Here is a 24,459-nt window from a genome sequence, read left to right as displayed (position 1 = left end):
GCCTCAATATCCAGAAATAGGTGACCATTTGGGAGGTAAATATGCTAACCAAATAATCAAAATGCTAATCAAAATCAATGACCTACATGCAAACAAAGAAAGAACAACATTGACAATAAAATGCTATCTGTGCATACTGGAATGAGCTTTGGGCTGGGACTTGTTTGGGCTTTTATCACAAAGTAGCTGCAACCTTGATAAAAGAGATATCACCTCTCTGCTCCCCTGAGAAAGCAGAGAGAGGAACTGGGTGGTCTCTTAGCTCTCTGCCCTGTCTAGAATTTCATTTTTCTTTTAAGCTATTCCTATTCTGTGGTAATTAGATTTATGAAACAAAAATGATGTTTTCCCAAATGTAGTTTGATATGAATATATTAATAAGTTGTAATATTTACAGGTTGGGTAAATATTTTTATATCCAACAAAATATTTTTTCTTTCTTATAAAAAATGTTTTATCCATATCTACATAATATCTATCTATCTATCTATCTATCTATCCATCCATCCATTTATCCATCCATTCTACCTGGAATGCCAAACTACAAAGAAAACCACTGTTGCAATTTTGGTATATTTCTATGTCTTGTTAGTTGTTTACTCTTTGCAATTATACGTACTTTACTTATATAACTTTGTCATTGAACTGTGTTAGCTTCTCATTCTTCTTTTTACTCCGCTCTGCATTACGTCAAAAATCTTACTCCATGTCATTAGATATTTTTTAAAAGCATGACTACAAAAACCCTTCACTAGATGGACATATTACAGTTGATTAACATTCTCCAAATGTTAGACATTTAAGTTGTTTTTCACTTCTTATTTTGCAACGAAAATCATTACAGATAAATCTTATGGTACACTTATAAATATTTCCTTGAGATCAATTTCTAAGTTTGGATGTGTGATTTTTAAAGCTTTTGACTTGTGCTACAATGTCATCTGGAATGACTGTGTCAATTCACTCTGCCACCAGTGTAGAAACTGTCTATTTTTGATTAACACAGTGGTGTGTATTACCCCAATATACTAGGTGGCCCTTAAAATGAGATTTTATGTGGCTTCCTAGAGATCAACAGGGGAAGGAGTGCCACCTTAATCTCTAATTTCTTAATCATCGTCTTTGAGCATTCTTAAAAGCGAAAAACTAGGCATGGTGCCCACCTTTTACATGTGTGCGCGTGCGCACGCATGCATACATACACACACACACACACACACACACACACACAGCCGCCATGGTCATACACGTAAGACGAACCTTCTGGTGACAGCAAACAGACTCCCACTGACATACACAATCAGGGAAGGGAGGACTCTGCTGAGACCGCTTGGTTATAAGCCAGCTGTCAAGAGGCCATGGAGAGCTAGAGTGAGTCTTCAGGGGATCCTGCCTGGTTGAGAAAATAGCTTCTAAGATGATAGCAGTGTAGATGGAAGAGATCTTTCCCTTTATCTACCAGAGAAGGAAAACTGTTGCCAGGAAATGAAGTATTTTCAAAACCCAACAACAACAATAAAAAGAAAAATTTGCTAATTTTGCCAGCTAGCACAAGGAACGCGGCCGCCAGTCCAAAGGCACTGTGTCCAACTCAGAGCTGGATTCACTTTAACAAAAATTTCCCTAGTCAGCCACCTAAGTGTCTGTTGAATTAGGCAAGAAGCCAAACTGGGATAGAAACAGTCACTCACATGAAATGTCCATTTCCATTTGGATCTCTGTGGCCCTTTCCCGTGTCATGGTGAAAAAATGCTTCCTCTGCTTGGATGTTTTCAGGATGCCTTGGTTTGAGGAGGAAGTTAGAGTTGCCGTTCAGAAGGCATCTATAGGAGGGGAAGCCACAGCTTTGCACACTCAGACCCAGGCTGTCCATGCCTTAAAAAAAAAAAAAAAAAAAAAGAACATTATTCCTTGCCCACGCCTACCCATGATTTTGATGTTGAAAGAAACCTGTTGTGGTTTAAATGACTCGGTCAGTTCTTCTGGGATTTTCCAAAGTTTCCTATAAAAAGAAATCTGTGGGAAATGGATGATTGCATAATCACTAACATATGCCAATTTCTCTAAACCTGTTATCTTTTGGTATTTTGAAATTCATTGTCCCAACTACTGAATTGCTATCTAAATTCTAATAGTTTCAAGTCATGATGCAAAATTGTAGTCTCTCTTATTTAACCTTTGAAGGGCACCTAGTTGAAGAAAAAGCAAATACCACAAAAGGTAAGGCCAAGTTGTGTAAGCAGCAAAATTAGCAGGACAGGATGATGAAGGGTGGGAAAATAAAAAATTTTATTTCATCCAGATAAATGGTGGGTGGAATGAAAACTTGATTTCTTTGATTACCTGGATACCTTAAATCATATTACGTTTAGCCTGACTTAAAACAATAAATGCCTCTTATTTTCTTTTTTGGAAGTGTCGACTTGGCTAACTAGTAAGATTATTTGTCTTTTTTATCCATAGCAGACACAGAATTTATTCATTCTTGCTTAAAAAAACATTAAAGTGCCTGGGCTCAGAAAAACAGCTTTAAAATTGAAGAAAGGCTGGAGATGAAGCTTAAAAGGCATCACATTTCTATGTGGGGTGGGGAAGGAAGTAAGATGAATGCTATTCACTTTCTATGAGAATGAATATCAATGATGCCTGATCTTCAATTTGTTAAATAAGTTCTAGATGAAGAATTCCAGAGGCTGCTATTCCATAGCATCCACAGGTTTATCATTTATTGATACCAAGGATCCCACAAGAAAATGGATGCTAGGAGTGAATCCGTTCTTCTTTCACAGTCCCTTGACTATTACTACCTTTTGTGAAAAGGTAAGTTGAAGAGCCCAGTGAGGTACTGACGGTTGACCAGATGGACATATGTTAGTACCATATAAACTAAGGCTCTCCAGCCAGCATTCAGTTAAGGTGGAGCACACTGGTTCTCAACCCTGGCTGACATTAGAATCACCTGGGGAACTTTCAAACTACCCACACTTTCAGTCTGCTCTACACCAAGTAAATCAGACCATGGGCATGAGACCAAGGCATAGGTGGTGGTGTTTGTTGGTTTGTTGGTTTGTTGGGTTTTTTTTAGAAGCTCCCTGGGTGATTCCAATGTGCAGCCAGAGAAGGGACCCAGTTTCATGCTCTTATGGCATCTAGGACTTTTCTGTCTTAAACCACACTCTACTTGCTTGTGGATACGTTTTTAAATGTACAGTCTTTGCAAGACAATAAGAAAGTTTATTTTGCTACTGCTATATTCACAAGACTTAAAATGGCATTCAATGCACATTTACAAATAATAATAATTGGATAAATGATTATAAGGTAACATTTTAACAGTGAATGATTATTTCATGTGATGAATACATTATGAGAGGAAACTTATAGCATAGGGCATTATTGTTCAGATAAAACTTGAAAATGCTAAATTTTTGCCTGGGCCATGAAGGCAGGAGGGACTGTGGCTTATCAAAAAGAACTGCATGAGTAGAGATGGAAAGGCTTCTGCTAAGCATTTTGCAGCATGAGAGGACTCAAATTCCACTCAAGAAGTATCTAGTCCTGCCCTCTGTACTCATGACAGAATATTTGACACTCTGAAAAAAATCTACCCAGTTTTAAAAGAATTCTAGAAAATACTGAAAGCTAAAAGTATTAGAAACAATACTTTGCAATCACAAGGAAAGGAGCTAGCAAATACCTACAGTCAATAAGTAATATTTAATAACTTCAAAAATATTTCTAGTTTGAGAGATTAGGGAAAAATGAATATTATATCTGTATCTCCATGAAAGCTAATACATCATATCTTCATTGATAAGATGGAGATTTGGGGTTAAATCTTGGTACAGCTAAGGGGAGTTGTGTCTTGTTGAAAGTTTCATATTTTATTTGTGAGGCAATATTATGTAATCAAAATTGCCCTTGAAATAGTTGTTAGTATGTCTCAATAAATCAACACAGCCAGTTTTTCCTCCGGCTATGGAACTAATCATTTTTTCTATGATTGAGCATTATATAAAGTAGTTGGCTCATGTTTGCAAACCATATTGTACACCCCCCCAACATCTTTAAAAACTAGAATCACATTCAGCCTGACAAAACGATAAAACTAAAAACTTCATGAAAATGAGAAATCTGATGAGAACTGAAACTACCAAGTATGCCTCATTTCAGCAGAATGAAGGGCAGAGGAGCCTCATTGTGTGCAGTGGTCTCTCTTTCCCTCTCCCTCTCTCAGTCTTCCCCACTCTTATTTTTATTGTGTGGAGAATATAATTCAATTAATATAAGTTAAATTTCTCTCTGATGAAATGCAACTGAAGTCATTTGATCATTATCAAGCCAAGGAGCATATTTGACACGGTATAACATGGGCTTCTGTTCTTTTATTGGAGATTGTCATACTAAGTAAAGTGAGCCAGAAAGAGAAAGAAAAATACCATATGATATCACTTATATGTGGAGTCTAAAAAAATGAGGCAAATGAAGTTATTTGCAGAATAGAAACAGACTCACAGACATAGAAAACAAACTTGTGGTTACCAGGGAGGGGGAAGGGGATGGAGAAATAAACTGGGAGTTCAAGATTTGCCGATACTAACTAATATAGATAAAATATATGTAAACAGAAAGGTCCTACTGTATAGCACAGTGAACTATATTCAATGCCTTATAATAGCCTATAATGAAAGAATGTGAAAAGGAAAAAATACATATATATATATGTACATATAACTGAATCACTATGCTGTACACCAGAAATTAATTCAACATCGCAAGCTGACTATACTTCAATAAAAATAAGTAAAATCATAATTTTTAAAAATAAAAAATTTCTCTAATGAAATGCAACTTAAGTCATCTGATCACCATTAAGCTAAGAAGCACGTTTGACATGGTATAACATGGGCTTCTGTTCTCTTACTTCTGTTCAAAGTTTTTGGGTATGATGAATTAAAAGATGCAGAAAGAAGTGAATTCATGTTTTCATGGTAACAAAGTTTGAAAGAGAGCTAGTCAATATACAAACAGATCTCAACAATCGAGAACTACAAAGGAGGATAATATTTAGCAGAACAAAATTTAAACTTATAAACTTGTTCCAAATATTAGTTAAGTTCAGTGTGACAACTATGTAAGTTTATATGAAAAAGGCCACCTGTTGAATATGAACGCAAAAATCAAGAGCTACAGTGGTAACTCTGTTAGAATGATAATCTACATTGTAGGAATATATTTTTAAATGTTGTTTTTAAGGATACATTTAGAAAAGTAGTAATACGGTGGTTATAAAAGTTGAGATAGAAAGTAAATCTGAATCCCCCTGTTCTAACTTCAAATACATCTATATTTTTTCCAAGTCTCCAAATATTTTTAACAAAATACAATTTTAGCAAAATAAATGTTAACAGTGATTGCCTCAATGGCATCTATCAAGTTAAATGAATGAGTCTTAAGGCAACTTGAAGCTCCTTAAAAGGAGTTTAAGAGTTGGTAGTTTTCCTATGATTTAGATGAAATAAAATGAATTTTTATTGTAAAATGGTTCACCTGGAATGATCATGGATTCACTTTATAAAGGTAGAACTGTAGGTTTGGAAAGGACTGTAGCCACCATCAGGTCTGAATTCCCTCTCACTGAAATACTTTCTTCATAGTACATGGAATACCTTGATAGTACAAGGAAAAGAAACCTTACAAGTTTATTAATACAAGTATCAGTAAGGTATTTGAATCTCCTTTAAAACATGTCTTCTATGTATATATTTAGCTGGTCAACTAGTCACTACCAGAACATGAATTTGAGAGGCAGACTCTTAACTGTTGGAAAACTCTAGTGATTCAAATGGACATTATCAGCCCCAAACTCTTGAACTCCATCCAGACTTCAATATTCAAGTGTCAACTAATCATCTCTACCTATCATTCCCAAAACGAATTCTAATTTTCACCCTTTCCTACCTGTTCCTCCTCCAGGAGTTTCTTCTCAATTTATAGTTAACCATACTGTCATCTTAGTTTTCAGTGGGGAATCTGATCGATATAAATTACTGGCATTTGGGTTCACGTCTGCCCTCATGTTATTTGCTTTCTATCTGGTCCACCTGTGCTATACGTCTTTCTTGATGTTTCTTTTTGACGATTCAGATCTTTTTACTCTATTTTCTGTTTGTTAGTTTGCTAGTAGTACATTTTCTAGCTTTCCTTCTAGTGGATATCTTACAGATTGCAACATGTATTCTTTGCTTATTACTGTCTTCCAAATTTCTTCATAAGTGGTGGTCTCATTTTTATAGTTACATAAGCTCAAACCTTGGAATTAACCTTGATTCTTTTCCTACTTTATCCCCCAAATACAATGCACCAGGAAAACCCTTTGGTTCAACTTCAAAATATGTTCAAAATTCAACCGTTGCTAACTACCTCTCCTTGCCGTCCAGTATAAACTATTACCAGCTTTTACCAAGCCTGTGCGAACAGCCTCCTTAACGGGCTCTCTCCCCTCTTGCTTCACTAGAATCTGTGTTCTGCTTACTGTTGGTGGGAGTGTTTAAAACGTAAACCCTATGATATCAGTACCGTGCTCAAAACTACAAAAGCTGGCCAGCTCACGTAGAATCAAATCCTGAAACCTTACCTTATCCTTTGAGGTCCAGCAAAATTGGTCCCCTTTCTCTTTTGTAGCCTCACCTCACACTCCTCTCTAGCCTCGCTGGTCCCTAGTTATTCCTAAAATACATGCCACACAGCCCCTGCCTCAGAGCCTTTGAATGTCTGCTACTCTGGGCAGGACCAGTCTTACCACAGTTACCCATGTGATTTGCTCTCTCATTTCAGCCAGATCTCTGCTCAAATGTCACCTCCTCAAAACGATATTCTTTAGATATCTTTTCTAAATCAACACACCTCCCTCTTTATCCTCTTGCTCTACTTTATCTTCATAGAAAAGCCTGATGCACTTACCATGTGTCTTCTTGTTTATCATCTTCCTATTCCCCTTTAAATGCAAACATCACGGGAGATGGAAATTTTGTTTCTTTGGTTCCCTCCCCACTGTCTTAAAAATGGCTTGAATAGACCTCAATGGATATTTATGGAAATAAAGAATGGATTAAAAATTGATTTCTAATTCTTAGAAAGTTACATCCCTCCCATGTAGTCTCATTTCTCTATTCATGTGCTCTCTTTCAACAGTTTTCAGAAGAACTCCATATATTGGATTATCCACATTCAGGTCTTACTCGGAATGCACCTTCCTGGATATTGTCACTTGCACCATTCAGGGCTGACTACTCCTTACACATGGTCCTCAGGTCAGGCAGGAACATCCTCTCACATGCCCCCTGCTGAAATGCCAGCTCATCGCTCCATTATTATTGGCCCAGCCACCCAAGAGATGCTAGCTCTGGGATCTTTCCCCATTACTTACTTTCTTGTTTGCTAACTGCATAATCTTTTTTTAAATGGAATTCACATATAGTCAAAATTGTTGCTACTAAGGGCAGAGTATGGCTGAAAGTAAAGAAATGCATTACATTATTTTCCCTAAGCAGTCACTTCTCTCCTCTCCCTCTTTTTCATTACCAGATGCAACAGAGCTGTCTAATAGAAATATAACACAAGCCACAAATGCAAACCACATAAGTCACTTTAAATTTTCTAGTAGCCACATTTAAAAATTGAAAACTCATAGGGAAATTGTGATAATGTATTTTATTTAACCCAATAGATCTGAACATTGTGAGCCCAACATGCAATCAATATGATGATACAAGTTCTTTCACGAAGCATGTGGAGGATGTAACAGTCTGGCCATATCATGAATCTCGTAGGATGTTAAACTAAGGCAGTGGTCATTCCCACATAGAATGTTAAACTATGGTTCCCAAGGTACGGGAAGTGGGGTGTGGGGCTCATTGGTATGTGATGAGGGAATGAGAGGTGGAAGTTGGAATCATCTCAAAGACCTTTTGAAATGTTCATGTAGAGAATAGAGAAAAAGCATGTGTAGTTTGAAAAAATGCCCCTAGGCAATTTAGAAATCACCTCATTTCTTCTCCCAACTTGAGACCCAGAGTGGAAAAGAGAATTCTTCCAATGGGAATGGATAATTAATAGAGACTCCTCCACTTCCAGCACTTGAAGATTACATGATATAGAAGCTTGGCGTCCTCCCAGCTCTCTCCACAATCATCCCACATCACATAACACTCATTTTTCCAAAGAGAGGTGAAAGACTGCACCCTTAATGTCCATTTTAGCTAAATACATCCCCTCTGGCCTGGTGTGTAAGACATACCTAGATTAATGATCAAAGGCTGCTAACAACGCAACCAATCGCTGCCACCTCTCCTCTACCACCCTCTCTCTCTGCTGGCTTGTTGCTAGTGTAAGACTTTTCACAGGACAACACCTTTGCAACCTTTTGACTTGGCATCTTAGCCTGAGTGGCTAAGTGGGTAGAAGTGTATGAGGTGGCATGTAAGAACATGAAGTTATTAAGAAAGCCAAAATGAAGTATCAAGGTGTGTTCATGCCATTGTAGGACAATTCTGATTTGTATTTGTTTTCTCATGCCATTTTATATCCCATGATGGAGGCAGTCATGTGTGTGGGGGAAGTATTCCAGTTAGTTGACCAATTGCCTGTGAATTGATATATTGGCATCACCTTAATTCTGCTCTGTGGCTTGATCTCTCTGTGATTTACATTGTAACATCAGTAATCTAGACATTTCAGAGTTGCTCTGTGTAGACATTCAAAAATTATGTAAATAAATGTTTTCAAAATGCTTTGGAAAAAATAATTTTAAAATCACCAAAAGGCTTTGTTTTTCATTGTCAGATGCTTTAGATGACAAGCACAATGACAGAGACTCAATGTTCCTAAATTTTTTTTTAATATGCAAACTCCTTGATGTGAAGATTAAGAGTTTCTTGGCACACAACAGTCTGTGTAGCTTTAAATGCCTTAATTTTTTAAACACAAATTTAATATTCAGACACCTAGTGTTACTTAAATGCACCCAGGTTTTTGTGGTTTAATAATAACATCTGTTTTGGTTTTTCAGCCACAGAAGTGCGTTTAATCTGTTCTTCCTTTAGTTGAACTTTTCACATCTGCTTCGGCTTGGTTCCCATAAGCTAAAGACCAGATCTTTCCCAAAAGTAAGAAGTCTACCTGTACCACTGTTGTTCCAGCTCAAAAGGTCTGTTTTTAATACCAGCTGAATATTTCAAAAGAATAACAAAAAATAAACTCCTTACCCACAATGCATTTCTTGCATTCTATGGCTTACATCTTATCAAGTGGTCATTTCATAAATGCAACGCTGGCTGGAAATTTTACAGTAAAACAGTGAACTGTCAGATCACACATACCTAGGTGGTTCCCCCACCCCCAACCTTCTTAATGATGAAAAGATTATATATTTTTATTAAGTTAATTATTTGTGAGAAAGTTACACCAAGGATGGACAGTGGCTTCAAAACCCTGTGGTTTGTTTTGGACGAGTACCTAATGCTTATCTGCAGACCATGGGTCCTGCAAATAGGCCGGAAAAGGCTGCAAGGATAACATTACTTCACATATTTTCCAAATTGTTTGCTGCCTCCAGATTTCAGCTGTACTTCTGTCCTGTTTATAACCAATCTGGGGAAACTTACCTACAATCAGGGTCTTTAGAACCAAATCCTTGGGAGCATCTTTGAAAAACGGCCAAGGGACTGAGAATAAAAATGTGCCTTCACTTATAAATTTTGTTGAGAAAGTTATTGAATAAATGAGTGCCTGGGTTAGATACGTGTTAATTATTTTTCTCAAGTGGAAGGATTAACTCTCTTTATCAGCATTTACACAAGATCGAAACAAGCTAAATATCCAGTCTTTATTTGGACAAGATTTAATTGATATCAAGTTAGTCTAATTATTTTATTTTAGAAATTTATTTTGAACATGTGAGATGCACATAATTATTTATTTTTCCTGACACATGATTATGCAATTATATTTGGTCCTGTTTCCAGGACAGAGTAACACAGAACACTGAAATTAGTAGGTGTTCAACCCATGTTTGGTGGATGCGGCCTAATGAGGCAATATAATGGAGAGAGCCTCGTACAGTACCTTTGTCTATCCGCTATTTGAATAATTTCCCAATTCTTAACTAACGTAAAAAGGGGCTGTCAGTGGGGATGATTCAACTTAATTCAAAAAATATTTATTGCTTCCATGAATAACCACAATAAGCAAGACGAGGATGAGGAGGCGCTTTACAAGGTTAAAGCAGAAGATAAGCCTGCCAATTATTACAAATACTTTAAGAAGAAACTGAAGAGCACTGCAGTAGTGGAGCTAGCATTTGAGATGGGCCTTAAAAGAAAAAAAAAAAATCAAAATTTTGAGAGTTGTGAACAAGACATGGGCAGGAAATGTAAAGCAAGAAGGGAAGTGATCTGGTAAGAGAGCAAAAGATTTCAGGTCCAGAGAACAGTATGAAGACAAGTAGGGAATGACTAGCAATCTAGTTTGTCTGGAGCACAAGCTTACAGAGAGAGGACCAGACAAGTATAGACGAAGAAGTCGCTCGGTGGCGAGCACACTTGAAACACTACGCCAAGGAACCTGTGTGTAATTCAGTAGGAAATGACAACCTGGACCTTCAGATCAGGTTTACTTAATGCAGTATTCAAACATTTACCGCAGATTCTCAGTCATTTTGCCAGCATAGACAGAACCAGAGAATTAGCATTCTTTTCCAAACTTGGTCAAATATATTCGGTGTAGTTCTTAAATTCATTTTTCTGTTTAAAAGAGGATTCATGGGTTGGGGGGTGGCTGCAGGATATGGGAGGACGGTCTCAAGTCTCCTGATCCTTAAATGAGCTCTTGGGCTGCACCTAAAGCAGAGAAGGCTCTTCTAAAGTTCCTGAAGCAAAACCCACATTCCCTGGCAGAGGGAAGGAGATTCTAAAAAATATGAGTTTTTCTACGCACGCTTGGAACTTCTTGCACCCAAAATACTCGAAATTAAGTGCTTATCATGATGTGTTAGACTATTGGCAATTGTAAGAAGTACGTTCCAGTATCATTAGTCAAATGATAGTAAATAAGATTTTTTTTTTAAAGACAGGAAGCAAAGAAAATTCAGTTTCGTTACTTTGTTGACAGAACCATGAAAGCAACTATTAAATACTAGTTGAGAAAAACTCCATGATGAAATATATCTGTGGTTTAAAACAGGAGTGATGGCATGTTGAAAAGTGTAGAATTTTGCTTGTTTTTTTCCATCATGGTGTCACAGATAATATAAATTTGGGTCATATCCTCAGTAATTCATTTATTTGCCTTTTAATGAGAATGACGATGTGAATGGAGTCTTGACTATAAAGGTAAAAAAGATCGATAAATCCCCAGCACCCCAACTAAACTGATGTTCTTATACCCATTTTCTCCGCCCTCAGCTTGGCCCACTTTCGGCATTCTCTCTCATCTACTGAGTAACACAGAGAACCACTCATGATCCACCCTCTCTTCCTCTCACAGATCCAACTCAACACAATGCCTTACGACATTACATGTGAACTATTTTTCACTTCCAATTTTATCACCAGTTCTGCCACCTTAATCCAAGCCACCATCATGCCATGCGTAGACGACTACAATATTATACTATCTAATCTACTCGCCCTTCTCCCATTCATTCCCTATGTAGCGGGAAGATGGTTATGAACTTGGCAGTACCTCTGACCCCAGTCTCTATTCCTTCCCATTACTGCTGGATTCTATTCATTGTAGTACCTCTAACATCTAGCTATGAGTGGAATTAAATTCAGTTTAATCAAAGATGTGGTCTCAAATGGGACTCAAGTGGGAAAAAAGACTGATAAACGATGGGATATATGGAAAAACTGTTAATTTAGCTCTTACCCCCAGAGGTAATTAACTTTCACATGAAAAATAAAACATTCCCTCCTGTAAGGCAACATTGTCTTTGCTTCTTCATGGGGTTCCCATGGCTACTCGTTGGACTGGTATTTCGGAGTTGGTGGACTTGATTCAGAACATGAGAAATCAAATTCTTTAGAAGTCAAAAGCAAATCTGAAAAACTTAAAAAAAAAAAAGAATTCCGCAAATATTTTTATATTCTTTCTTAAAAATCTTCCCCATTTCATTGATCACAGTATTTCCAGAAGAACAATGTGATTACCCCAGCTTTGGGGGAGGGCTGCTATTAACGAGACTACCCAGACTCAGTTCTAAACTTACTTCAGAATTCCACAGTGTGTTTTCCCTTCTCATAAAGGATTAAAACCACATCATGATAGAACAATCTGTAAGAATCATAATGCTTTTAACAAGTAAGAAATGGATTAAAAAGCACTTTATGTCTTGTTAAAGAAATCCCCTGTTCCTCAGAAGCACTTTTTAGCATTTTAGAAGTGGCATTTGATCTGACTGACATATTGACCAGTAATTTGAACAGAAGATGGATCATTTCCACTTAGATCACAAAGGGAATATAAATTTGTGACTGTAAATTCAAGAGGAACAACTTCCAGAGAAATTCTGTAGAATTTCTTACTCTAAAAATAGCATTCAAAGTTGTTTGAGATCCTTCCTCAGACTCTTTAATAAATTAGTGTCCAAAACTATACACAGTACTAACCTATTATTTTTATTTGGATTTGCAAATAAACCAAAATAGAATTGGTCTTAAAGTGAAAGATGACTTAAAATACCCACCCTGTACTCCTATCAATAGAAAATATACTAAAATAGTCAAAACATTACTCAGGGAAGGTGACTTAAAATACCCATTCTCTACTCCTATCAATAGAAAATACTATATTAAAACAGCCAAAACATTACTGGCTGTTGTTTGTTGCTGCTTAGTTTGTGTTTTTGTGTTTCCGTTTTTGCTATTTTTAACTACTCACACATCAACACTCATTGGTTTTTGGTACCTTATTCTCATTGATTAACAGCTCCCCAAGTTGTAGACGGACAGTTATCCCATCTTTTTCTAAAATTCGTGATATAAAAAGCCAAACACGTCTGACTGTACCACAATAAACCTACCACCATTTCACCATGACGTGAGAAAATGAACTGTCAGCCAAACATCTATGGAACACACTCAACTATGCCCTGACAACTACATGATTAAAGTCTCTCAGTATCTAGATTACCACCAATATTCATTACTGAATTATATTATTTGGTTTTGTTTTCATTGTTTAAAAAACAAGAAACAAATTAATTGTTAAGTATGTAAGAGAAAATATATATCCATATATGCATTTTGAAAGGATTTTTTGGTAATTTGTATTCTACCCAAGAAATATTGCTATTCAGATCATGGATATTGTATGAATACTTTGAAGGATCCAACATTATTTTCTGGAAATGTAACCACACAAAAAGTAACTTCTTTATGACAGGGATTTATCACCTAAACATATAAGTTCATGCATTTCCAGTGTATTGATCTTTATTTTGCAAATGTTTCAGCAGCATTTACTATCACTGAAGTAGTGGCAACATGTTCTACTTAAGATCAAACAATCCCGCAAAATCTGGTAAGATTTAACAGAAATTTAAAACAATACTTTCCAGGGAAAACGCTAACCATCTGCAACTGTTATTATTAACACTATTCTTTTCTCTTTTTTCTTCCTATATTATTTATACTTCCTGTTGCTCTCAAAGCTTTCTATCTATCATTAGCAATTAATTCTAAACAAATGGTTGAAGAGGATGTTTGCATTTGTGATTTTTCTGCTAAGTCAAACAAATACACTATCTTGTTTTAGTCACATGGATTTCCTGTCCACACACAGGTCCACCTGAGCTCTGCATTGCAGAACATGGAAATGATTGCTTTCAGAAAGGAGAGAGATCATCTTAAATAATACTTATTTAATACTATTTAATACTTATCATAGTTGGATGAATTTTCTTAAAAAGGAAAAAGAGTTAAATATGTTAATAAGGGTTACTCTAAATTAGTAGTTTAGGTTAGTGTTATTTAAAGTAGAAAGCACATATTTTGATACATTTGCACATAAAGAGAAATTAAAACCATCAGAACATAACCTGTTGTTTTGTATTATTTTGTCCTAAGCACATAAGCTCAGCCACACTGAAGGAAGCGGTCATAAACCAAATTGTGTCCCCATTTCTTAGTCCTTGTCATAACCATTAAGACAGATCATCCAGTGCCACCCACTTACATCTCTGCCAGGGTGAGTGCACAGTTCCTTATTCAGTTCTGCAGTAGAGTTGCCCTTTGATGTTGTTCAGCCACCATTTCCTTTCCATTCACTTTTATCTCTGTCCTGGCACTCATTCCCTCAGCATCCTCCTCTCCAGATGGTCTCCATCTCCCCTTCAGAAGTGCCCAAAATACTCCAGCTTCCTCCTCTTGATCTTTCCCCATGTTATCCCTCAAGATTTTAATACCAACTATTCTCTGTTTTATTCTTTTATACACAAATTGTTTTCATGGGGAGGAAAGGGACATAAGAAAAGATCACAAAATCCTCAGCAAACATTGTTGCATTATTATTCATACTTCTCTACTATTTTCTAGGATGTTTATCAGGTGCATTGCTTAGCCCTATATATATATCAAGTAATTACTATTTATCAGGAACAGTGTTGGGTATAAATAAAACATGGTTACTGAGAGAAGATAAATGAGGTCTGGACAAGGTGAGAGGTATGTGGGAACAGGCACAGGAAACTCAAGGAGATAACACTCAACTGTGCTTATGGGGAGTATCACAAAAAGGTTCACCTAATTGGGTCTTGTAGTATAAATAGGAGTTTACCAGGTTGATCATGGGTAAAGAGCATTCCAGGTAAAATAAACAGTGTAGGAATAGAGGTAGAAAATAGCATGCCATGTTTGGACAATTATAAGTAGTATGTATGCCTGTAGGGTAGCCTCTAAGGATAGGTGGGGAATGTCCAACAGATGAATTTGCAGAAGTAGGCACAGAAAAGAAAGGGTCTTTCATGTCCTGGTATTTGGACTTGTCCATAGGGCAACTGCAAACATTGAAAGGTTTTAAATAGATAAAATATGATAAAATACATGATCATATCTACAATTTTAAATAATTTCTATGGCTGCATTGTGGTAGGTGAATGGAAGGGGGAAGAAAATTGAACAAAGAAAGGTAATAAAACACCAGCATACTAGCTCCAGTGTGAAGTGATGAAAGTCTAAACCAAAGGGAAATCAATGAGTTTAGAAGGGGGCGGGGACAGATGTTAAGAGTTAGAGTAGATTAGGACCTAGTGACTAGGTTAGAAGGGGAACATGGAGAAAAGAACCTGAAGGTTACAGATATCTGACTCGGGGTGTTAGGGAAGAGAAACCACTGGTTCTATTTGAATATGTTGAGACCAGTGCCAGTGATGTGTCCAAGCAGAGCTGACTAAAAGGCAGGTAGAGTTTAGGATCAATGACTTGATTACAGGTACTACTACTATAGAAGCTAGCTAATGGTTATGGAACTCAAATATATGAATTAGGAGCCTGAGGAAAAATGTTAAGAGAAGAAGAGGTCAACCCAACTGCCAGAAAACACCCAAATCTTATGTTTACTGCAAGTTGGGAAGCCTGCAAAGAACATTGAGAATGACTGGGAACTGAGTACAAGGTAAGGTGTAATTGACAAGGACAAATGCCACTGAGAAGTTTTTTGTTTTAAAAAAACATTGTTTTTTGGTAATCGATTGGTAATTAGAAAAATAAAGAAGGTAAATAGTAAAGCAATATAAAATACTACTCTTGGATGTGAAGGGAAAGAGTGACAGTAGATGATGATTACCTTGAGTCAATTTTTTTTTTAAGATGGGAATATTAATAAAAGAGATAGCAGGCTCCAAATGGAATCATTTGTGCTAAGCCCACATCACCAAACCAAGACTTAATGCCTCCCCTAACTGCAATTTCAGCCTTCCCCAGGAAAGTAATCTTAACCAGTCAGTGGAATTTCCTGGTCAGCATTAGTGAGGTAATCTACCATATAGCCCCCTTCATCCCCCTCAGGAAGGTGACTGTGCCTGAAATAACCCTTTGTCTTGTCCTTCTCATTTTTTGCCTTTAAAAACCATTCTCTTTCTGTAGCACTTTGAAGCTCCTTTCTATTTGCTAGATGGGATGCTGTGTGATTCATGAATCATTGAATAAGGCCAATTTGGTCTTTAAATTTACTCAGTTGAATTTTGCTTTTTAACAGGAGAAACTTAACATATCATGAATGGAAGGAATCATCAAAATATAATGGAGGACAAGGACATAATTACTGTGACAGAAGAAAAAGCCCAGAACTGCGGGGACATTGTTAGAAGAACTGCATTCACATCCACCCTTCCATGAATGCTAAAGTCAATAATATTTTAGCTCTAAATTTACTGAATAATAACTTTCAGGTTATAGTCCACTTGCACACACAAACATGATGAACAAAATTCTATTAACATATTATTAAAAGACCCACCATGGTGTTTGAATTACTTACTTTCTGAAACAAAGTGATGCGGCGTTTTAGAAAAGAAAGACATATTAGAAGTTCTGCAGTTACTGCCCTCATTCCATTAGATGACGAAGCTGAAGCCCAGCAAAGGTTCCCTGGCACACAAAAGTCAATCGGAACACCAGGGGCAGAATTAGAGCCAGTTTGTGCTGCAAGAGGTTTACTATCATGTCTTGTTGACTGATCCTTTCAAAGTCTAAGCTTTAAGTATAAAATTAATCCACGAAGAAGACTTTTTTTTGTGATTCACATTTATCACAAGAACCTTGATTACAAACCCTGTTTTCTGCTGGTAGGTGTCACTTTATCCTCTTTCAATAGACACTACACTTCTCAGAATGTCAAGTTGTAACTAGATTGAGCTATATTATTTATTGAGTATTAAATATGTATTGCCTGTCAGAAACTGTAACATAAGATGTTGTGACAATTTTCTTATTTCCCTGAGAAATATAGAAATATATTTGGAATGGCATTCACTAAAAATAGTGCAAGACACAAGTTTGGTTTTGCTGCAGTTCTCTTGTTTTAGTTGTTTTCGTTTTTACAGGGTTTGGAGCAGGAGTGTTAAAAAAAAAATCTTCAGTTTAACTTTCCTTTCTAAATAAGAAGAAACAAAGCTTTAGTTTTCAGCCTCAATTCACTTCAAATCTTTTACCCTAGTCCCACTGACACTGTCACTTCAAAATCACAGCACAATGCGGTCTGCTGTTTTCCAATGTCAGTAAAACAAAAGCTTTATTGAATAAGTATGTGTGAAAATGCTGCAAACAAAAACATCTCCACAGGCAGCACCTGACTGGCTCACAGCAACGCTCTCCATTGTCATATCAGAGCTCAGCAAGCAACTTCCTAGCGTATCAGGTTTATGCTTCTTTCAAAGTTGTCTGTCTTTCTTAAAAGAAGGAATCAAACAAAGAAAATTAGGGTAGATATTTTCCTAGCCAAACCTGGGATTAAACCATTCTTCTCAATTTTAAGAAGACGGTAACCCAGACTACAAAGAAATAGATTTGCTTGATACCTCTCCTTTCATTCTACACACTTCTAAAATAATTTTTTGAAGGTGATTTCCTCCCTTTGTAAAAAAACAAAAACAAAAAAACTCCAGATGCCATTGCTGTAGTTTTACTGTTAACTAAGGAATAAACACAGTTGCAACTTTTTACTACATATTTTATGAAGATGCAGTCTCAACCTAATAGTGAACTACAGACTTCTCTCCTTTGCTCCTCGCCCTCGTATCTCAGCACACGTGGCCATATCCTGAGCTAAAAAATTAGTGCAGTAACACAAAACTCAGCATTACTTCGGAACCCAAGTCAGAGCCAGCACAACTGTGCTAAGGTCTCTATAATTTCCTATTTTCTCTCATTTTTCCTCTGCTTCTAGGGCATTTACTCTCGTAAGTGTTCAGGGCAGCAGAATCTGGAATCTCACTAATGACAATTAGGTTTGTTTTCCTCAACCTTGGCAGCTGTGCCAGCAGCCAAGCCACTGTCTGTACCCAGAGCTGCCTCTAACTGCCCATGTGATGAGGCTGCCAGCAAAACCGTCCGTTGAGTTAGCTCCGCATGAGCCCAGCTTGGATTTCTGTCTTTCAGGGATCTGTGTCTTGTTATTTTGCTATAACTTCATATTCTAACTTACTTGAAAAGTACCTTCAAAGATCATCTGTGATGGAAACAATCTGATATAAATGAATACATTTTTCTCCAATGAGTTATCTTAACAAGAATTCTAAATTGCAAAAGCTAACTTTGTAAAGGCTATGCTAAAAGTGCTTCATGCATGGTTATTTCCAACTCATTAAACGACTTTAGAAAAATACACAAACGCCTTCAAAGCAATGGCTTAAAAGAATCCAACCAGGCTTTTGAGGTAAAAGCAAGAGTGGACTATTATAAAAAGTGGGAAAAGCTAAGTGCTGTTAACTGTGATCAGGTGGTTTAATCTACAACAAAAGATAACATTTCTAAAAATACAGACTTGGCTATAAATCTTTGTAGAGTTCATGGGATGACACTCATGTTTGTTCATTAATTCAGCCAGTCATTGACTCTTTCGATAATTATTCATTCAGCATTGACAATGAGCTGGGCACTGAATGTAGGGTCTGGGAAAATAACAAAGACCCTGCCTTCCTGGAGTTTACATTCTAGTAGGGAATACAAACAATAAAAAGTGTATGTATAAAACAGAGAGGCAGTGTTAAATACAATAAACAAAAATAAAGTCAGGTAATGGGACTTGAGAGACAGGGGCTACTATTTTAGATAGATGATCAGGGAAGGCCTTTTGATAGAGATGACCTTTGAGTAGAAACCTGTTTAAAGAGAAAGTGTGAGTCATGCAACTCTCAGGATTGTGAGCCTTACAGGAAGAGGAACAGTGTTACACAGCCCCTGAGTAGGAAATGGGCTTGGAATGTTTGTGAAATAGCAAAGATATAGGAATGGAAAGGAGCGAGGAGAAAATCAGTCTGAAGCAAGAGAAAGGGTCTTGAAGGCCATAGGAAGGACATTGGATTTTATGCTAAGTAGGTTGAAAAGCCCTTGAAGGATTGTGAGCAGAGGAAGGATATGGTCTAATAGTACAAACACATACACAAGCTTTCCAAACATTTCTGTTCCCACTGCACAGAGATTTGTTGGCAACCCATGCTCTCTACGGGCTACCACTTAGGCGTTCACTGATGCCAATTTTTGCCCCCTAATCTGGCAAGTGTCCGTTTCCTCCAACAGAGAGAGCAGAACAAAAAGGAAGGTCAAGGGAAAGATCATCACAAGAATTCACATTTTATAGTATCTTCTCACACATGCTCTCATTTAGGTCCCTTATAAACTCAGTTATATAAGGGAACTGGGTTCATTCTTATTTTATAGATAAGAAAATGGAGAGTCAAATTTCCCTGAACAGTGACACATCAATGGAGAGTAGAAGAGCTAAAACTAGAACTTAGATCTTTTGCTGCCAAGCACAAGGCTCATTTCTATATACAAAGCTATCTTTTTAAAAGAAAATTAAATTTGGTTATTCTTCCATCTCCTTTCACATCTCACTCACCAAAAGCTAAAATAAATTTAAGAGACTAGAAAGTCCCATTTAGAAAAAATAAATGCATTGTCTAATGAGATGAGAGTAGATAAAATACATTGCTCTCCTTAGGACCAGAGTTACGCCATTTTTAATATGTCTGATAGGACATTGCAAAATCCTGTGAAAATACAACTCAGTACAACTACTTGACTGATAGGTTGATGACTGATTAAGAGAGAAAAAAATAAATTAGAATGTGTATGTCAAAGAAAATACAGTATTCATCATCCCTATAATCTCCTTTATACTTCACAGAGACAAAAAGTAACATGCATTTTAAAATTTTTTCACATATATTTTAACCTTAGGTAGTTGTCATATTATTTATGGACAGGCTCATGTAACACTACATGGGAATAAAATACTTTCTTGTGAGAAAAGTATGTATTAAAGATTTGCATTGAGAACCACTTTTAAGACTAGATACTTGTCATTTCAGTTCAGTATGTATTGAGCACCAATTAAGTGCTTGATATACCTTGTTAGATACTGGGAGTACAAAGATGAATTAGGTTGTCATACAATATTTTTGGTAGACCGTGTTATTTTGTAACATTAACAGTGTGAGGGAGGAATAGAGAAAATAACATTTTTGACATAAGTCAATGACTTGGCACACCATTCCCCTTTCTCTGCCCTTCTCAACTCCCATCCATGAAACCGTCACCTAAAGTCCACTTAGGCCCTTTTTGTATTCTGTTCCTGCAACTTCTCCATTCACCCCATTCTATCTCCATTTGACCCCTACCTCCCTGGGGGAAAAAAAGCACACTGATGAGAAGAATCTTCTGAGGCAGACGGTTGTCTTTTCATTCTCCATTTGGCAGAAAGGAAAACAATTCCTCAAAATAGCCTTTGGCCAGAGGAGAGGAACCGCTCAGAGTTAACCATTCTGAAAATTTCTCTTAGAAAAATCAAACATGGCAGGAGGATATGGAGGCCCCACTGGACCAGGTACAGCAGAGGCCACAGCAAAAAAATCAGCCACAGAAGAGGAAACTCGAGTCCAAGGAAGCAATCACACTAGTAGAAGCCAAATAATTCAGACCAGGGGTATTCCAAATGAAATCTCTATTATGGTATTTTAAAACTTCTGAAATTGGTGACATCAGCAAAATGGTAGACCAGGCAGCTCCAGGCTATTATTCCCGTACAGAAACACTAAATGAAAAACTTGAACTTGACTAAAATAACTTTGACATTCTGTCAGTCAAAGTTCTACAGCAACCAAAGAAGCATCCAATCAAGAAAAAGCCATATACAAATAAGGACCTACTGCATAGCACAGGGAACTATATTCAATTTTGTTTGTAATAACATATAGTGGAAAAGAAAATATATATATATATGTATGTAATGTATAACTAAATTGCTTTGCTGTACACTTGAAGCTAACATTGTCAATCAACTACACTTCAATAAAAAATAAAATTAAAAAAAATTAGAAAAAAGCCATATACAAAATAGTGGGAAATTCATAGTGTTTTAACTCACCCTTGCTCCACCCAGTTTGGGGGAAGCATCATTCTGTCCAGTCTCCAGCTCCGTTCAGTGACCTGGAGAGAACAGAGTGGACCAAATTTGCAACTTTCTAACTGGTCTCCAGGCTTCCTGAGGGAGTGGTCTATGTGCTGCCCAAACTGGAGCACAGAAAGACAGAAGTGGCATAGATAAGGCTAGAAAAAGCTTCAGGAATCAACAGGCATTACTTGCGAAAACCATAAGGGGACTACAGACCTGCAGACACTTCAGGGCAAGAGGCTAAGTGCAGAGCAAACAAAAATTCTGGATCTTGAAAATATACAGGCACGTCTTATTTTATTGTGCTCCATGTTATTGCACTTAGCAGAGATTACATTTTTTACAAACTGAAGGTTTGTGGCAAATCTGCATTAAGCAAGTCTCTCAGCACCATTTTTTTCCTGCAGCATTTGCTCCCTTTGTATCTTTTTGTCACATTTTGGTAATTTTCACAAAATTAGAAGTAGAGCTTGAAGATGTGATTGAGTTTCTGCAATTTCATGATAAAACTTGAATGAATGGAGAGTTCTTTCTTATGAATGAAGAAAGAATTGGTTTCTTGAGATGAAGTCTACTCCTCACAAAGATGCTATGAAGATTGTTGAAATGACAACAAAGGATTTGGAGTATTACCTTAACTTAGCTGATAAATCAGAGACAGAGTTTGAGAGTATTGACTCCAATTTTGAGAGAAGTCCTACTGTGGGCAAAATTCTGTCAAACAGCATTGCATGCTACAGAGAAATCATTTGTAAAAGGAAAAGTCAATCTATGCTGCAGACTTCATTGTTGCCACAGACACCCCAACCTTCAGCAACCACAACCTTGATCAATCAGCAGTCATTGACATTAAAGCAAGACACTGCACCCACCCGCAAGTATGACTTGCTGAAGGCTCAGTTAGCAGCTTTTAGTAAGGAAGCATTTTTAATTAAAGTATGCACATTATATTTTAGACATAATGCTATTGCACATTAAATAGACTACAGTGTGAATATAAATTTTATAAGCACTGGGAAACCAGAGAACCTGTGTGACTTGCTTTATTGCAGTATTCACTTTATTTCTGTGGTTTGAAACCAAAGCCACATCTTCCAGGTATGCCTGTAATAACCAAATTGAAAGATATACAAAAGGAGTTCAACATTAACTCAAAGAAGCAGAAGAAAAAAGCAGTGAACATGTCGACAAGTTATTTGAAATCACTGAATCTTAGGAGAAAAAGGAATTAGTAAAAGTGAACAGAGCCTAAAGGACTTATGGAACCTATCAAACAGAACGATACACTCATTATGACCAATATAAACTTTCCCAAATTCGACCAAAGACATGGATAACAAATATAAGAAGCTTAATAAACTTCAAGTGAGATAAATTCATAAGGACCACATAAAGACACAGTCTAATCAAACTTTCAAAAGATGAAAACAAAGAAAGAATTCCTGAAAGCAGCAAGAAGAAAGTGACTCATTATGTACAAGGGATCCTCAATAAGACTGTCGCATTTCTCAGCAGAAAATTTACAGGCCAGAAGGCAGTGGGATGATGCATTTAAAATACTTACAGGAAAAAAAAACCAAAAAACCTGTCAACAGAGAATTCCATATCTAGCAAAATTTTCCTTCAAAAAATGAGAGAAAAATTAAGGCACTGCCAGATAAAACCTGAGAGAGTTCATTACTACTAGATTTGCCCTGTAGAAAACACTAAAGGGAGTCATTCAAACTGAAATGATGCTAGACAGTAATTCAAATCCATTTGAAAATATCAAGTTCTTTGATAAAGATAAATATATGGACAAATACAAGAGTTTTCAAAACCAACACCAATGAAAATTTATCAATTTATGATAAAATCACTTGCTGAATGAACATCCTCCCTACCCAGAAAGTTATATACAGCATAAAAATCACAAAAGGTGCTCTCACTTAAAATTATTCTTCTAAAATATCATTATATTCTATGGGAGTTAGAAAATGAGGGTTGACAAAGAAAAGTTGCTACTGCAGAAATAATTTTTACTCAAGTACAGAGACTTTCTGAGCAAATGGAACTCAAACATGAGCCAGTATTGATATTGATAAAGTAACCCTGCATTGAATTTTCCATCTACACGCAATGAAAACAAAGGAAATAAAGATTAAACTGGGGATGTTCTCTTTGAAACAAGACTACATATGGCTCTTAAGGAAAGGATTGGATGAAGGTTCAGAGAAAGGTTTACAATGCTCTCCTAAAGTTGTCAAACAAAAATGATTTTATTTAAAGATGGAATAATTAAAGGAATATATTTGGCTTTATATTTATCTCCTTGATATTTCTCCAACTAATGTAGGTTTAGGAATAATTCATCCATGGGAAAAAAAAATGTTAAAAAACACACTTGCAAATCAAGAACTGACCTACTTTATACTACACGATTGATTATCTTTAAAAGATGAAATTTTTTAAAAATTTTATTTAATGAGTCTTTTATATAGTTTGTCATTTAAAAATAATCCTTTATCACTTTAATTTGCTATATTGAAGTAAAAATGTATATTTAGTTTTATAGATTTGAGCTTTACTTAATGCTTTATAATGTTTATATTTAAGATATGTTAAATATTTATTTTTATTGTTATTTAAAATTTTGAATAATCAGCATTTTATTTGATAAAATACTAATGTGCAAAATAAACCTTGATATCCTTTTACTCTAAAATGATGACTGCCATAGCCTAGAAAAAGTGAAAGAGACAGACGTGAGATGATTTTAATGTAACATCTGAGTGAGCTAAGAGTTTATCTGGACCATATGTTAAGACCAGAACAGGCAGGGATGCTTCATTTTATTAGTAGTCTCGATACATCACTAGTTTTCGAGGTACCAGTCCATGTCAGGACAAACCTATCAAAACGCTGCCACACATCACAAATAAATGTAATTTTTATATTCTACATAGTATTCAGTTGAGTTGTGGTAGCAGTTGATTGGTTGATATAACAGCACGTTATGTTCTTAAGTATTTAATTAACCATTCATTCGTTTTAATTTTGCAGGCTTTTTTGGTTCTCCCTCTAGTTGCTAACATTTATAGGCAGTCTTAGTTAACCCCATAGGCCCTTTCCTTAAGGCCTTTAATATCTAGTAGTTAACCCTGGGAAGGATTCTTCAGAACAGAGATGTTTGGGATGAATTTTGAAGAATGAGTCTTTGAATGGTGAGTCAAGGAAAATAGGAGTGTTATTCTAGGGGAAAGGAACAGAATGAGCAAAGGCCCTGAGTGATGCAACAGTAAGAAGTGT

General features: G+C 36.4%; 1 long non-coding RNA gene across 1 annotated transcript in view; it reads right to left on the bottom strand.

Moving 5' to 3' along the window:
* The window catches only part of LOC106730492, a 654,858-nt gene that overhangs the window by 233,076 nt on the left and 397,323 nt on the right, over nt 1-24,459 (bottom strand). Inside the window, exon 17 of the long non-coding RNA XR_004319837.1 lies at nt 1,692-1,875. This is a non-coding gene — a long non-coding RNA (uncharacterized LOC106730492). The remainder of the gene's footprint in view (nt 1-1,691; nt 1,876-24,459) is intronic.

Source organism: Camelus ferus, chromosome 5 (genome assembly GCF_009834535.1).
Source record: "Camelus ferus isolate YT-003-E chromosome 5, BCGSAC_Cfer_1.0, whole genome shotgun sequence".
Taxonomy (NCBI): domain Eukaryota; kingdom Metazoa; phylum Chordata; class Mammalia; order Artiodactyla; family Camelidae; genus Camelus; species Camelus ferus.
The sequence above is the reverse complement of the archived record's forward strand: the minus strand, read 5'-3'. Positions and strand labels throughout refer to the sequence as shown.